Genomic DNA, 15,455 nt, shown 5'->3' with positions numbered 1-15,455 from the left:
TTAACTTCTTAGGAATAAAAACGCTAAAACGTATGAATAGCTCCCTATATGGAGGAACAGAATATTACCCAAAAAATAAGTTTTAAGTGTTTCCACGTTATTAGGTGCAAAAAAGCCAAAATGCATGCAAATCTTACTGTATGGGAAAACGAAGAGACATTGCAAGAAACTTGCCTTTTGAGTGTTTTTGAGTGTCATAGGCACAAAAAGCTAAAAAGCATGAAAAAAAAACAATGACCAAGCACTTTTCCGGAAAATTTGTTTCCTTTCCTCATGTATTGTTTACTGCATGCATTTTAGAACTTTATTACCTAACCATGTGAAATACAGTCAAAATACACGATTTCCGCAATGTTGCTCTGTTCCTCATTATAAAGAGCTATTCATGTTTTTTTTTTAACGTTTTGGTGACTAAGAAGCTCAAAATACTTATGATGCACGTCTCTGGTAATTTCATTTTGGCTTTATATACAATATTTTTCTTGTATTTTTCGTGTTTTTGTACGTAACATGTTCAAAAACACTCAAAATAAATTTTTTTTGGGGGGTAACTTGTAGTTTATTTACAAAAGGTTCATTCGTTTTAATCTTTTGGTACGAAATAAGTTGAAAACACTCAAAAGACTCGTTTTTTTATTCGTAATAATGTTTTGTATTCATCTATAGGGTAATTTTCATGCATCTTAGCGTTTTTACTGTCTATAATTCTCATAAGAAAAAGACAAGTTTCTAGAAATTTCGTTTTTTTTTTTTACTCTTCATATAAGGTGCTTTATATGTAATGCAACGTTCTGGTACCTAACAATGTTAAAAAAAAAAAAAAAAAACACTAAATACTCGTTTTTAATAATATTGTATTTCTCACTATAGAATGCTTTTTATGCGTTTTTGCACTTTGATACTTAAAAAGTACAAAACTTCTCCCAATAAACTTTTCTCATAATATCTTTTCGTTTCATCATATAGAGTAATTTGGTTGCATTTTGCTATTTTTTCTACGTAATACTCAAAAACAATGAAAATACACGTTTTTCATTAAGTTATACTCTTTCTTCATAAAAGTTTTTTTTTTATGTATTTCGGCGATTTGGTATGTAAATAACTCAAAACCCTGAAAAGAGAGGTTTTTGGTAATATTGTTCTTTTTTCTTATATAGGGTGCTTTATTTGCTTTTTATTGTTTTTGACCCTGGAACGATCCATAAAACAGACACGTTTCTGGATATCTGTTTTCCTTTCCCCATATAGGGGGGGTGTTTGCATGCATTTTGGCGTTTTGGTACCTAACATTGTCAAATACACGTTTTTGATAATGTTCTTCGGTTTCTTCATAAAGAGTACTATTCATTACTTTTAGCATTTTGGTATCTAAGATGCTCAAAAACTCATAATGCACGTTTATCGTAATGTTCTTTCGTTTCCCATATAGGATAATTTCCATGTATTTTGGCGTTCCTTTACGTAAGAAGTTCAAAACACCCAAATTTTTTTAGTTATGTTATTCGTTTTCTCCATAAACGCTGTTGTACATTTGTCTTATCGTTTTGGTACTTAAGTACCAAACAATTTAAGAGCACATTTTTTTTTTTTTTTTTTTTTTTGTAGATTTCATTTCTTTCCATTTATAGAATACTTTCTCTTATTTTTATGGTTTTGGTTCCTAAAACTCTGATAAACACTCAAAAGACGCATTTCTAGTAATGTAGATTATTTTACCCATATAGGGTGCTTTACCTCCATCTTAAGAGCACGTTTTTTTTTTTTTTTTTTTTTTTTTTTTTTTGTAGATTTCATTTCTTTTCATATATAGGATACCTTCCTTTATTTTTATGACTTTGGTTCCTAACACGGTTATAAACACTCAAAAGACACATTTCTAGTAATTTAGATTCTTTTACACATATAGGGTGCTTTACCTGCATCTTTGCGTTTTCGATCTAACAATGTGAAATTCAATGAAAATCGTTGTTTTTTTTTTTTATAATGTTATTCTGTTTCTCCATATATAATGCCCTTCAAGGGTTTTAGCGTTTTGGTAGTGAAGAATCTTAAAAAAAAAAAAAAAAATACACGTTTCTCGTAAATGTGTTTTCATTTCCCCATTTCGGGACTTTGCATGCATTGTGGTGTTTTTGTACGCAACAAGCTCAGAAACATCCAAAATACTTGTTACTCGTAATGTTATTCATTTTCTCTATTAATGAGTGTTTTTGCATACGTTTTAGCGTTTTGATGTGTAAGTTAAGAAAAACTCAAGACACGTTTTTGGTAATGTTGTTTTCTACTTACATATATGGCACTTTCTATGGTTTTTAGCGTTTTGGTGTCTAAAAAGCACAAAAACACGCAATAGATACGTTTCTTCAAAAGTCGTTTCGTTTTTTTTTTTTCTTTTTTTTTAATCTAAACGACTTTTTCCTATGCATTTTGACATTTTGTTATCTATTTATGTGAAAAACACTCAATTTACATGTTTTTTTTTTTTGGCAATGTTGTTCTGCTTCTAAATATAGTGGTGACAACGCGTTTTCGCGTTTTGTTACCTAATATGCTGAATAACACAGATAATACACGTTAATAGTAATGGCTTTTTTTGAGTATTGAGTATTTTGAGTATTTTGTATTTGCAGCAATTTTCTACGTAAAAAGCAGAAAAACACTCTTAGGACTTGTTTTTGGTAATGTTATTATATTTCTTTATAAAGTGTGTTTTCCATGAGTTTTCTCATTTTGGTACGTAAGAAATACCAAAACTCTCAAAACAAACGTTTTTCTTAATGTTTGTTTATTCGCATACAGATTTACTTCCATGCTATTTTAGCGTTTTGGTGCCCAAGACGCTCAACAACACTCGAATCACACATATTTGGTAATGTCATTTTCTTTCCCTATGTAAAGTGTTATGAATGCGTTTTGGCGTTTTGGTACCTAACAATGTTAAAAAAAATAAAGAAAAAAATTCAGTCAAGACATGTTTTTGGTAATATTCTTTTTTTTTTCCATGCAGAGTGCTGTTTTTGTACCTATTAAGCTCGAAAACACTCATAATATATATTTCTTGTAAGATCCCCATACAGGATGCCTTGCTTTCATTTTGGCGTTTTGGTAATGTCATTTTGTTTCCCTAAATAGACTCCTTTAATTCCATTTTGACTTTTTGGTTCATAAAAAGGTAAAAAAAAATATATATACATAAATAAAAAAATAAAACACGTTTTTGGTAGTTCTATTTTTCCACATAAGTTGCTATTCACGCTTTATAGCGTTTTGGTACATAAGAACCTCACAAACATATATAATACACGCTTCTTGTAATATCGTTTCGTTTTCAATTTAGAGGGCTTTGTATGCATTTTAAAGTTTTTGTACGGTACAATTTCAAAAACATTGAAAGTATACGTTTTTTGTTAATATTATTGTTTCTCCGTAAAGAGTATTTTGTGTATGTGATTTAGCGTTTTGATACGTAAGAAGCTGAAAAAAAACAGTGAAAAAACACTTTTTTTTTTTAATAATGTTGCTATGTATTCCAATGTAGGATCTTTTTTTAACGTTTTCGTGAGTAAAACGCTGGAAACACTGAGAAAGCACATGTCTGATGATATCATTTGGTTTCCTCATATAAACAGCGATGCATGCATTTTTCGTGTTTTCGCACCCAACAAAGTAAAAAAAAAAATCAAAACACCTTTTTGGAAAAGTTCTTCTGTTTCTACATATAGAGTGCTATTTACGCGTTTTGGCTTTTTTTTTTTTTTATGTAGGAAGGACACTGGCCAAGGGCAACAAAAATCTAATAAAAAAAATGCCCACTGAAATGCCAGTCCCATAAAAGGGTCAAAGCAGTGGTAAAAAATTGATGGATAAGTGTCTTGAAACCTCCCTCTTGAAGGAATTCAAGTCATAGGAAGGTGGAAATACAGAAGCAGGCAGGAATATCCAGAGTTTACTAGAGAAAGGGATGAATGATTGAGAATACTGGTTAACTCTTGTGTTAGAGAGGTGGACAGAATAGGGTGAGAGAAAGAAGAGTCTTGTGCAGCGAGGCCGCGGAAGGAGGGAAGGCATGCAGTTAGCAAGATCAGAAGAGCAGTTAGCATGAAAATAGCGGTAGAAGACAGCTAGATATGCAACATTGCGGCGGTGAGAGAGAGGCTGAAGACAGTCAGTTAGAGGAGAGGAGTTGATGAGACGAGAAGCTTTTGATTCCACCCTGTCTAGAAGAGCATTATGAGTGGAAACCCCCCAGACATGTGAAGCATACTCCATACATGGACAGATAAGGCCCTTGTACAGAGTTAGCAGCCTGGCGGGGGTGAGAAAAACTGGCGGAGACGTCTCAGAACACCTAACTTCATAGAAGCTGTTTTAGCTAGAGATGAGATGTGAAGTTTCCAGTTCAGATTATAAGTAAAGGACAGACCAAGGATGTTCAGTGTAGAAGAGGGGGACAGTTGAGTGTCATTGAAGAAGAGGGGATAGTTGTCTGGAAGGTTGTGTCGAGTTGATAGATGGAGGAATTGAGTTTTTGAGGCATTGAACAATACCAAGTTTGCTCTGCCCCAATCAGAAATTTTAGAAAGATCAGAAGTCAGGCGTTCTGTGGCTTCCCTGCGCGATATGTTTACCTCCTGAAGGGTTGGACGTCTATGAAAAGACGTGGAAAAGTGCAGGGTGGTATCATCAGCGTAGGAGTGGATAGGACAAGAAGTTTGGTTTAGAAGATCATTAATGAATAATAAGAAGAGAGTGGGTGACAGGACAGAACCCTGAGGAACACCACTGTTAATAGATTTAGGAGAAGAACAGCGACCGTCTACCACAGCAGCAACAGAACGGTCAGAAAGTAAACTTGATATGAAGTTACAGAGAGAAGGATAGAAACCGTAGGAGGGTAGTTTGGAAATCAAAGCTTTGTGCCAGACTCTATCAAAAGCTTTTGATATGTCCAAGGCAATAGCAAAAGTTTCACCAAAATCTCTAAACGAGGATGACCAAGACTCAGTAAGGAAAGCCAGAAGATCACCAGTAGAGCGGCCTTGACGGAACCCATATTGGCGATCAGATAGAAGGTTGTGAAGTGATAGATGTTTAAGAATCTTCCTGTTGAGGATACTCGTAGATTCAAAAACTTTAGATAGGCAGGGAATTAAAGCAATAGGACGGTAGTTTGAGGGATTAGAACGGTCACCCTTTTTAGGAACAGGTTGAATGTAGGCAAACTTCCAGCAAGAAGGAAAGGTAGATGTTGACAGACAGAGCTGAAAGAGTTTGACTAGGCAAGGTGCAAGCACGGAGGCACAGTTTCGCAGAACAATAGGAGGGACCCCATCAGGTCCATAAGCCTTCCGAGGGTTTAGGCCAGCGAGGGCATGGAAAACATCATTGCGAAGAATTTTAATACGTGGCGTGAAGTAGTCAGAGGGTGGAGGAGAGGGAGGAACAAGCCCAGAATCGTCCAAGGTAGAGTTTTTAGCAAAGATTTGAGCAAAGAGTTCAGCTTTAGAAATAGATGTGATAGCAGTGGTGCCATCTGGTTGAAATAGAGGAGGGAAAGAAGAAGCAAAGTTATTGGAGATATTTTTTGCTAGATGCCAGAAATCACGAGGGGAGTTAGATTTTGAAAGGTTTTGACATTTTCTTTTAATGAAGGAGTTTTTGGCTAGTTGGAGAACAGACTTGGCATGGTTCCGGGCAGAAATATAAAGTGCATGAGATTCTGGTGTTGGAAGGCTTAAGTACCTTTTGTGGGCCACATCTCTATCATGTATAGCACGAGAACAAGCTGTGTTAAACCGAGGTTTAGAAGGTTTAGGACGAGAAAAAGAGTGAGGAATGTACGCCTCCATGCCAGACACTATCACCTCTGTTATGAGCTCAGCACACACAGACGGGTCTCTGACAAGGAAGCAGTAGTCATTCCAAGGAAAATCAGCAAAATACCTCCTCAGGTCCCCCCAACTAGCAGAGGCAAAACGCCAGAGGCACCTTCGCTTAGGGGGATCCTGAGGAGGGATTGGAGTGATAGGACAAGATAAAGATATGAGATTGTGATCGGAGGAGCCCAACGGAGAAAAAAGGGTGACAGCATAAGCATTGACCTAAGGAGGTCAATAACATCTATAATACACGGTTTTTGGTAATATGTTTTTTGTATCACAATATAGGGTTCTTTGCATTGATTTTCGCGTTATTATGTTAGTAGCTAAAAACACTAAAAATACTTTGATAGTTATTCTGTTTCTTCTTCATATAGGGTGTTTTGTGAGCGTTTTTGCGTTATGTATTCCCATATAAAATTATTTCCATATTTTTTTTGTGTGTGTTTTGGTGCCTAACACGCTCAAAAACACTCAAAAGACACGTTTCTCGTAATTTCATTTCGTTTACCCATATAGAGTGCTTTGCATATTTTCTGGTCTTTTAGTAACTAACAACGTGAAAAGCACTAAAAATAAAACCTTTTTGTACTTTTCCCCCCATTTAGAGTGTCATTTACACTCTAGAGTTTTGGTATCTAAGAACAAAAACACTTACAATTCACGTTTATGGTAATGTCATTTTATTTCTCCATAAAGAGTACTTTGCATGTATTCTGGTGTTTTAGTACCTAACAATATTAAAAAAAAACAACTAAACAGACGTTTTCGGCAAAGTTGTTCTGTTATTCTAAATAAAGCGCCATATAAGTGTTTTAGCGTTTTATTACCTAAGATATTCAGAAACGCGTAAAAGACATATATAATTCTTGTAATATCGTTTCGTTTCCCATATCTTTCTTTACTTTCATATTGGTGTTTTTTTGTAAGAAGCTCAATAACACACTTTTTGCATGCATTTTAGCATTTTGGTACGTAAGAGGCTAAAAAACACTCAAAAGACACGTTTTCGGTTAAGTTTTGTATTCCCACTATATGGTTCTTTCCATACATTTTATTGTTTTGGTGCCTAAAACGCTGAAAAAAACAAAATAAAATAAACACTGAAATGGCACGTTTCTCTTAATGTCGTTTTGTTTCAACATATATCGTGCTTTGCATACATTTTGGCGTTTTCGTGTGTAACAAGCTTAAAAACAATCAAAATAATTATTTTTGTTAATGTTATTCTGTTTCTCCAAAGAGGGTGTTTTGCTTGCGTATTAGCGTTTTGGTACGTAAGAAGTCCAAGAAACATTCAAATGATATGATTTTCTTATTGTTTCTTGTATTTCCATATAGGAATATTTCCATGTTTTTTTTAGCGATTTTGGAGTCTACCACGCTCAAAAATACAAAAAACGCGTTTTTGGTAATTCAGTTTTGTTTCCCCATATTTGCATGCATTTCGGTGTTTTAGTACTTAATAATGTGAAAAGCAGTCTCATAAACACTTAAAAGACACGTTTCTGGATATCTCGTTTTTCTTCTATGTGTGCATTTTTTGGTGTTTTGATGAGTATCAAATAAACTGAAAATTACGTTCCTGGTAATATTGTTCTGTTTTTCCATATTGAGTGTTTTTCATGCGTTTTAATGTTTTGTCACCTAAGAAGCTGAAAAATATTCTTTGTCGTATTGTCTTTTGAAGCTCAATAACACTCAAAATACTTGTTTTTGGCAAAGTTATTCTTTTCCTCCATAAAGATAATTTTGCATGCGTTTCTAGCGTTATTTTGCACACAAAGGACACGTTTTTTTGTAAATTCTTTTTTTTTTTTTTGTTTCTATATAATCAGGCTTCCATACTTTATTTTTTTAGCGTTTTAGTGTTTAACTGGCTCATAAACAATACACAGGCACTTTCTGAAAATCTCGTTTCCTTTCTTCATAAAGGATGCTTTGCATGCTTTTTTGGGTATTTTTTTAAGTAACAAAATAGAAAAAAAACACTAATGTATTATGTAAAATATAATATTTGTTTTACGTGGTCATTCTGTTTTTTTCCATGAAAGGTGTTTTTCACGAGTTTTTTGCGTTTTGATGCGTCAGTAGCTGAAAGACACTGAAAAGAGACTTTTTTTCCGGAAATGTTTTCTTTATCATAGAGAGTGATTTCCATGCTTTTCAACGTTTTCGTGCCAAGCACGCCCATAAACATTCAAGAGACACATTTTTGGAAATCTTGATTCCTTTTCCCGTTTAGTGTCCATTTCAGGCATTTTTGCGTTTTAGTACCTAATAATGTAAAATACACCTAAGAAACACGTTATACAGTGCTATTCAAGGGTTTTAGTGTTTTGGTATCTAAGAATATAAAAAAAAAACTCATAATACATGTTCCTCGCAATAAACTTTCGTTTTCATGTATATGGTACTTTCCATGGATTTTGGCGTACAATCTAAAAAAAAAAAAGAAAACACACTCAAAACACTTGTTTTTTGGTAATGTCGTTCTTTTTTTTTTCCACGTAAGCAGCTCAAAAATTCTCAAAAGAGACATTTTTGGTAAAGATCCTTTCTTTCCCCATAAGGGGTGTTCTACACGATTTGTAGCTTTTTCGTACCTAACTCGCTCATAAACAATAAAGAGTCACGTTTTTTTTTTTTATAACATTTATTTTCCCCATATAGGATGCTTTGTACGGATTTTGGCGTTTTCATACCTAAGAATGTGAAATACACTCATAATACACGTTTTTGGTAATGTTATTATTTCTCCATTTGGAGTGCTATTCAAACGAATTAACTTTTTAGTATTTAAGAAAGTCAAAAACACTCATAATATACGTTTCTCTTTATGTGTTTTCGTTTTCCCATATAGGGTACTTTCCATGCATTTTGGCGTTTTGTACGTTAAAAGCCCTAAATACTAAAAATACCTCTTTCTCCGTAAAAGGTGTTTTCAATACGTTTTAGCGTTTGCTACGTAAAGACCTGAAAAACACTGAGAAGACACCTTTTTGGGTATGTCTTCCATTCACATATAGGGTGCTTTCCATGCATTTTAACTTTTTGATACATAATTTGCATAAAAACACTCAAAAGATACTTTTCCAGGAATGTCGTTTCGTTTAGCCATATTTTTTCATGCATTTTGGCAATTTGGCGCTTAACAATGTGAAAAGACTTAAATTATGCGTTTTTGCTAATTTTGATGTGTTTATAAAGAGTGATATGTGTTTTCTCATTTGGTACCAAAAAAAGCTCAAAAACATTAAAAATACAAGTTTTTCGTAATGTCTTTTCTTTCCCCATATAAGGTATTTACCTTAAAAAAAAAAGTCAAAAACACTCAAAAAGAAAGTGTTTTATGAGGTTGTTTTGTTTCCCTAATATAGGGTGCTTTCCATGCTTTTTAGCGTTTTTGGTGCCTAGCACGATCATAAATTCTTAAATGACAAGTTTCTGGAGATGTCATTTCTTTTTCCCATATAGTGTGCTTTGCATGCATTTTGGCGTTTCTGTGCCTAACAATATATGTGCCTACAAATATTCAGTTTCTCCATATAGAGTGCTGTTCATGCACTTGAGCTTTTTGGTACCAAAGAATTTCAAAAACACTCACAATACCCATATATGGTATATTGTTTATGAGCGAGTTAAACATTAAAACATTAAAAAGTAAGGAAGCCTCACTATATGGAAACATGAAAAATTATATTACAAAAAAAGTGTCCTTTGTATGCTTTTTTATTCGGGGGGGGGGTCGTTTTTTGTACATAACAATTCTTAAGATAAATCTTATTGGTAATGTTAAACTGTTTCTTTAAATAGCTTGTTTTTACATGCGTTTTAGGGTTTTCATACGAAAACTCAGAAAAATACTTAAGATAATTTTTTGGGGTAAAGTTGTTTTCTATTCCCATATAGGCTGCTTTCCATGCTTTTTAGCATTTTGATGTTTAACACGCACTAAAATACTCCAAAGATGCGTTTGTTGGAATGTCGTTACGTTTCCCTATATAGTGGGCATTCTATGGATTTTGTCGTTTTTTATCTACCAGTGTGAAAAAAAAACACTTAAAATACACGTTTTTAGAAATGTTGATTTGCTTCTGAATATAGAGAGGTATTAACGCATTTTCACGAATGATACCAAAAAAAAAACTCAAAAACACTAATAAAATAACTTCGTAATATCTTTTTGTTTCCCTATATAGGAGGGTAGTGTGCATTTTTTTTTTTTTTTCTACGTAAGCTCAAAAACATTCAAAAATAATTGTTTTGGTAATGTTAAACAGTTTCCCCATAAAGTGTGTTTTACATTCATACAGCGTTTTGGTACGTAAGAAGTTCAAAAACACCCAAAAGACACGTTTTTCATAATGGTGTTTTTGCGTTCCCTTATAGAGTGAATTCCATTCATTTTAGCGTTTTAGAGCATAACATACAGAAAAAGCACTCAAAAGACACATTTCTGGTAATGTAATTTTGTTTCCCCATACATCTTCGCGTTTTGGTATCTAACACTGTGAAAAATACTCAAAACACATACTTTTCGTTATGTAGTTTTCTCTCTCCATATAGAGTGTTTTAGAGCTTTTATACCTAAGAAGCTAAAAAAAAAAAAGACACTTATAATACACGTTTTCCTTAATGTATTTTTCGTATATATATATATATATATATATATATATATATATATATATATATATATATATATATATATATATATATATATATATATATATATATATATATATATATATATATATATATATATATATATATATATAGTTTATGATGAAAGAGAATAACATTACCAAAAACAAGAATTATGTTTTTCAAATTGTTGCGTAGAAAAACGCATATATATATATATATATATATATATATATATATATATATATATATATATATATATATATATATATATATATATATATATATATATATATATATATATATATATATATATATATATATATATATATATATATATATATATATATATATATATATATATATATATATATATATATATATATATATATATATACGAGTATATATATATATATATTGTTGCGTAGAAAAACGCATATATATATATATATATATATATATATATATATATATATATATATATATATATATATATATATATATATATATATATATATATATATATATATATATATATATATATATATATATATATATATGCGTTTTTCTACGCAACAATTTGAAAAACATAATTCTTGTTTTTGGTAATGTTATTCTGTTTCATCATAAACCGGTTTGCATACGTTTTTTGGGTTTGGTACGTAAGAAACTGAAAACAATAAAGAGTGACGTTTTAGGGAATATTTTGTTTTTCCCATATAGGGTGCTTTTAATGTTTTTTTTTTTTTAGCGTTTTCGTGCCTAGCACGCTCATAAACACTCAAAACACACGTTTTTGGAAATCTCGCTTCATTTCCCCATATGGGATGCTCTACATGTATTTTGGCGTTTTGTTACCTAAGAATGTAAAACACTCAAAACACGTTTTTCGCAAAGTAATACTGTTTTTTCATTTAGAGTTTTTTTTTTTTTTTTTGCATGCGTTTTAGCTTTTTGGTACTTTATGAGCTAAAAAACATCGAAAAGATACGTCTTTTGGTAATATTATTTAGTTTTTCCCATTGGGGTTGCTTTCCATGCTTTGTATCATTTTGGTGCTTAGCACGCTCATAAACGATTAAAAGACACGTTACTGGAAATATCATTTATTTTCCTTACGAAGGGTGCTTTGCATGTATTTTAGCGTTTTTGGTACCTAAAGATGTTAAATACACTTAAAATACACGTTTTTGTTAATGTTATTCTGTTTCTCCGTATATAGCGCTTTCCATTCCTTTTAGCGTTTTTGTAAGAAGCTTTTTTTTTTTTATTGGGTACTTTCAATGGATTTTGGCATTTTTGTACGTAAGAACCTCAAAAATCTTCAAAATGCTTATTTTACCGTAATATTATTCTGTCTCCATAGAGAGTGTTTTCCATTCGTTTTTTTTTTTTGTGTGTGTGTGTGTTTTGGTATGTAAGTAGTTGAAAAACACTGAAAAGACACGTTTTTTGGTAATGTTGTTTTCTTTTCCATGCTCTTTTTTTTGTTCCTAACACATTCACAAATTCTCAAAAGAAACGTTTCTGGAAGTTTCCTCTCCACATTGTGTTTTTCATGCATTTTGGTGTTATGGCACCTAAAAGTGTGAAAACAGTCAGATTACACGTCTTTCATAATGTTCTGTTTCTCCATATAGAGTGCTAATGATGCGTTTAAACGATTTGGTGGCTATAAACCTCAAAAAACCCTCATATTACACATTTCTCCTAATATATTTTCGTTTCCCCATATAGAGTACTTTGTATGCATTTTTGCGTTTATGTATGTAACAAGCTCAAAAACACTCAAAATAGTGTTTTTTTATTAATGCTGCTCTGTTTATATATATATATATATATATATATATATATATATATATATATATATATATATATATATATATATATATATATATATATATATATATATATATATATATATATATATATATATATATATATGTAGTGTTATTAATGCGATTTGGCGTTTTAGTACCAAAGTACAAAACATTCATAATACACGTTTTTCGTAATGTCTTTTTTCTTTCACCTTATAGATTACTTTGCATGCATTTTGCCTTTTTCCTACTGAAGAAGCTCAAAGACACTTGCTTTTGTAATGTTTTTTTTTTTTTTTCTCCATGAAGTGTGTTTTGCATGCATTTTAGTGTTTTGTTCATAAGAAGTTGAAAACAATCAAAAGACACGTTTTCGTATTTTTTTCTATTCATTGATAGAGTGAATTTTATGCATTTTATCGTTTTGGTGCCTAACACGATGAAAACACTGGAGACACGTTACTGGTAATATTTTTTTTTTTCCTTCCCTATATAGAAGGCTTCGAGTGCATTTTGCCGTTTTGGTACTTAAAATGTAAATTATACTCAAAATAAACTTTTTTGGCAATATTGTTCTGTTATTCCATATAGAGTGCTATTCATGCGTTTTAACGTTTGGTGTCAAAGAAGCTGAAAAACATTTATTATACGTTTCTCGTAATGTCTTTCTGTTTCCCCATATACCGTACTTTGCATGCACTTTGGCGTTTTTATTCGTAACAAGTTCTAAAACTTTCAAAAGACTTTTTTATTTGCTAAATATATTTTGTTTCTCTATAGAGAGTGTTTTGCATGCGCTTTAGCCTTTTTATACGTAGGCATCTCAAAAACACGCAAACAACACATTTTTTTCTATGATGTTGATTTGTTTCCCCATATATGCTTTTCATGCTTTTTTAGCGTTTTGGTGCCTAATACACACATAAATATTCGAAAGACACGTTTCTAGAATTTTTTTTTTTCTTCATATTGTGAATGTGAAATACACTCAAAATACACATTTACTCTAATGTTGTTCTGTTTCTCCATATAGACTGCGATTCATCTGTTTTTTTGTGATTATATACATTAAAGGATAAAACATATAATACTCGTTTCTCGTAATGTCATTTTATTTCCACACGGCGTTTCGGCGACTTTCTACGTAACAAGCTCAAAAAAACACTTTTTTTTGTTTTGTTTTTGGTAATGTTCAATTTCTCCATAAACAGAATTCGGATGCATTTTAGCATTTCGCTTCGTAAGTACCTGAAAATCACTCTTTTTTTACGTTTTTTTTTTTCATTCCCATATAGGGTGATTTCCAAACCTTTTTAGCGTGCTGGTGTATAGCATTGTCTTAAATTCTGAAAAGACGCCTTTCTGAAAATTTCTTTTCCTTTCCATATGTAGCCTGCTTTTTATGAATTTTGCCGTTTTAATACCTAAAAATGTGAAATACAATTAAAATACACGTTTTTCATAATGTTTTTCGTTTCCCCATTAAGGTTATTTTGCATGGGTTTTGGCGTTTTTCTATGTAACAAGCTCAAAATACTTCTTCAAAATACTTCTTTTTTGGTATTGTTATTATGTTTCTTTTTAAAGTATGTTTTGCATGCGCTATGCTTTTTAATACGTAAGGTCAAAAATACTAAAATGCATGTTTTTCGTAATGTTTTTTGTTATGCATTTCCAAAAAGGGTGAATTCATGCTTTCTATCGCTTTGGTGCCTAACGGTCAAAAATACTGAGAAGAAACGTTTCACGTAATGTCGATTCTTTTCTATATATAGGAGTCATTACAAGCATTTTCGCGTTTTGGCACCTAACAATGTGAAAAACACCAAAAATGCACTTTTATTTTTAAATGCTGTTTCTTCATATATAGTGCTATTCATGCGTTTTAGTGTTTTGTTATCTAAGAAACTCAAAACCACTTATAATACACGTTTCTCAAAATGTCGTTTTTTTCATATAGGATACTTCGAATGCATTTTGGCATTTGTCTGTGTAACAAGTTTAAAAAAAAACAATCAAAAGACTTGTTTTTTGGTAATGTTATTCCCGTTCCACATCATGGGTGCAATGCAGAAACCACTCAAAATACTCGTTTTTGGACACTAATATGCTCAAAAACACTCATAACAAACTTTTCTCGTAATGTCTTTTTGCTTTTAAATATAGGATATTTAGCATAAATTTACGTGTTTTCGTACATAAAAATATGAAAAAAAAAAAACACTCATAACACGTTTTTAATAGTGTTGTTCTTTTTTTTCTGCATATAGAATGCTATTGAGCGTTTTCTTACTTAAGGAGCTCAATAAAATTCATAATACACGTTTCTGTTAATCTCGTTATGTTTTATCATATAGGGTACATTTCATGGATTTTTACGTTTCTCTACCTAACAAGCTGAAAGACATATTTTTGGTAATATTATTCTGTTTCTCCATCATGGGTGTTTTACATGAATTATATCGTTTTGGTACGTAAGCTGGAAAGCACACAAAAGAAACCTTTTTGGTAATGTTGTTTTGTATTGAAAATGGGGTGCTTTCCATGCATTTTAGGGTTTTGGTGCATAAAACGATAAAAAAAAAAAAAAACTAAAAAAAGACACGTTTCTTGTAATTTCGCTTCGTTTCCTTATATAGAGTGCTTTGTATGCACTTTACCGTTTTAGTACATAACAATGTAAAACACAATGAAAATACAAGTTTTTGATAATGTTCTGTTTATCCGTATAGAGTGCCATTCAACGCGTTTTCGAGTTTTGGTACCTAACAAGCTCAAAAACACTCCTAATACACGTTTCTCGTAAAGTCCTTTAGTTTACCTATATAGGGTAGTACGGATGCATTTTGGCATTTATGTACATAAGTTCAAAAAAAAATCAAAATAGTTGATTTTGGTTATGTTTCTGTGTCTTAATTATGGGGATTTTCCATGCTTTAAGTTTTTTCACAGGTAAGCAACTCAAAACACTGAAAAGGAAAAATTTTGGTAATGTTTTGTTTTCCCATATAGAGAGCTTTCCATGCTTTTTAGCGTTTTGTTGTCTGACATGTAAAAAAAAAAAAAAACACTCATAAGATACAATTTTTGTAATGTGGTTTCATTTCATCAC

Source organism: Scylla paramamosain, chromosome 7, assembly GCF_035594125.1.
Source record: "Scylla paramamosain isolate STU-SP2022 chromosome 7, ASM3559412v1, whole genome shotgun sequence".
Classification (NCBI taxonomy): domain Eukaryota; kingdom Metazoa; phylum Arthropoda; class Malacostraca; order Decapoda; family Portunidae; genus Scylla; species Scylla paramamosain.
Note: the sequence above shows the minus strand (reverse complement) of the source record.